The 2500-nt window shown below is 37.7% G+C and overlaps 1 pseudogene; it reads left to right on the top strand.

The window, feature by feature from the left end:
* Window positions 1–1423: 1423 nt before the first annotated feature.
* Window positions 1424–1542, top strand: LOC134311029 (5S ribosomal RNA; annotated as a pseudogene).
* Window positions 1543–2500: the final 958 nt, after the last annotated feature.

The following is a 2500-nucleotide window of genomic DNA, read 5'->3' as shown; positions in this document are numbered from 1 at the left end:
CTATCTATCTATCTATCTATCTATCTATCAAAGGCCTTCCAATTTTATTCCAGTCCAGATAGCTGGCTACCACTCAGAGAGCTAGCTGACTAGCTATAACAGGCCTTTAAATCCAGCCTCTTTCGCTTATGGCCACACCACCTTCGGAATGCCTGATCTCGTCTGATCTCAGAAACCAAGCAGGGTTGGGCTCAGTCAGTACCTAGATGGGAGACTGCCTGGGAATACTGAGTGGGAATACTGAGTGGGAATACTGCCTGGGAATACTGCCTGGGAATACTGAGTGGGAATACTGAGTGGGAATACTGAGTGGGAATACTTTCATTTTTTGGTTTCAGCCCCAAACGTTTAGCGTCTGTCTGTCTGTCTGTCTGTCTGTCTGTCTGTCTGTCTGTCTGTCTGTCTGTCTGTCTGTCTGTCTGTCTGTCTATCTATCTATCTATCTATCTATCTATCTATCTATCTATCTATCTATCTATCTATCTATCTATCTATCTATCTATCTATCTATCTATCTATCTATCTATCTATCTATCTATCTATCTATCTATCTATCTATCTATCTATCTATCTATCTATCTATCTATCTATCTATCTATCTATCTATCTATCTATCTATCTATCTATCTATCTATCTATCTATCTATCTATCTATCTATCTATCTATCTATCTATCTATCTATCTATCTATCTATCTATCTATCTATCTATCTATCTATCTATCTATCTATCTATCTATCTATCTATCTATCTATCTATCTATCTATCTATCTATCTATCTATCTATCTATCTATCTATCTATCTATCTATCTATCTATCTATCTATCTATCTATCTATCTATCTATCTATCTATCTATCTATCTATCTATCTATCTATCTATCTATCTATCTATCAATCAAAGGCCTTCCAATTTTATTCCAGTCCAGATAGCTGGCTACCACTCAGAGAGCTAGCTGACTAGCTATAACAGGCCTTTAAATCCAGCCTCTTTCGCTTATGGCCACACCACCTTCGGAATGCCTGATCTCGTCTGATCTCAGAAACCAAGCAGGGTTGGGCTCAGTCAGTACCTAGATGGGAGACTGCCTGGGAATACTGAGTGGGAATACTGAGTGGGAATACTGAGTGGGAATACTGAGTGGGAATACTTTCATTTTTTGGTTTCAGCCCCAAACGTTTAGCGTCTGTCTGTCTGTCTGTCTGTCTGTCTGTCTGTCTGTCTGTCTGTCTATCTATCTATCTATCTATCTATCTATCTATCTATCTATCTATCTATCTATCTATCTATCTATCTATCTATCTATCTATCTATCAATCTATCTATCAAAGGCCTTCCAATTTTATTCCAGTCCAGATAGCTGGCTACCACTCAGAGAACTAGCTGACTAGCTATAACAGGCCTTTAAATCCAGCCTCTTTCGCTTATGGCCACACCACCTTCGGAATGCCTGATCTCGTCTGATCTCAGAAGCCAAGCAGGGTTGGGCTCAGGCAGTACCTAGATGGGAGACTGCGTGGGAATACTGAGTGCTGTAAGCTTTTCATTTTTTGGTTTCAGCCCCATTCATGAAGTGTCATTTAGCTGTTAGCCAGCATAATAAACTATCTATCTATCTATCTATCTATCTATCTATCTATCTATCTATCTATCTATCTATCTATCTATCTATCTATCTATCTATCTATCTATCTATCTATCTATCTATCTATCTATCTATCTATCTATCTATCTATCTATCTATCTATCTATCTATCTATCTATCTATCTATCTATCTATCTATCTATCTATCTATCTATCTATCTATCTATCTATCTATCTATCTATCTATCTATCTATCTATCTATCTATCTATCTATCTATCTATCTATCTATCTATCTATCTATCTATCTATCTATCTATCTATCTATCTATCTATCTATCTATCTATCTATCTATCTATCTATCTATCTATCTATCTATCTATCTATCTATCTATCTATCTATCTATCTATCTATCTATCTATCTATCTATCTATCTATCTATCTATCTATCTATCTATCTATCTATCTATCTATCTATCTATCTATCTATCTATCTATCTATCTATCTATCTATCTATCTATCTATCAAAGGCCTTCCAATTTTATTCCAGTCCAGATAGCTGGCTACCACTCAGAGAGCTAGCTGACTAGCTATAACAGGCCTTTAAATCCAGCCTCTTTCGCTTATGGCCACACCACCTTCGGAATGCCTGATCTCGTCTGATCTCAGAAACCAAGCAGGGTTGGGCTCAGTCAGTACCTAGATGGGAGACTGCCTGGGAATACTGAGTGGGAATACTGAGTGGGAATACTGAGTGGGAATACTGAGTGGGAATACTGAGTGGGAATACTGAGTGGGAATACTGAGTGGGAATACTTTCATTTTTTGGTTTCAGCCCCAAACGTTTAGCGTCTGTCTGTCTGTCTGTCTGTCTGTCTGTCTGTCTGTCTGTCTGTCTATCTATCTATCTAT

The sequence above is a fragment of the Trichomycterus rosablanca genome, chromosome 3 (assembly GCF_030014385.1).
Source record: "Trichomycterus rosablanca isolate fTriRos1 chromosome 3, fTriRos1.hap1, whole genome shotgun sequence".
Lineage (NCBI taxonomy): Eukaryota > Metazoa > Chordata > Actinopteri > Siluriformes > Trichomycteridae > Trichomycterus > Trichomycterus rosablanca.
This window is presented reverse-complemented; position numbering and strand designations above follow the sequence as displayed.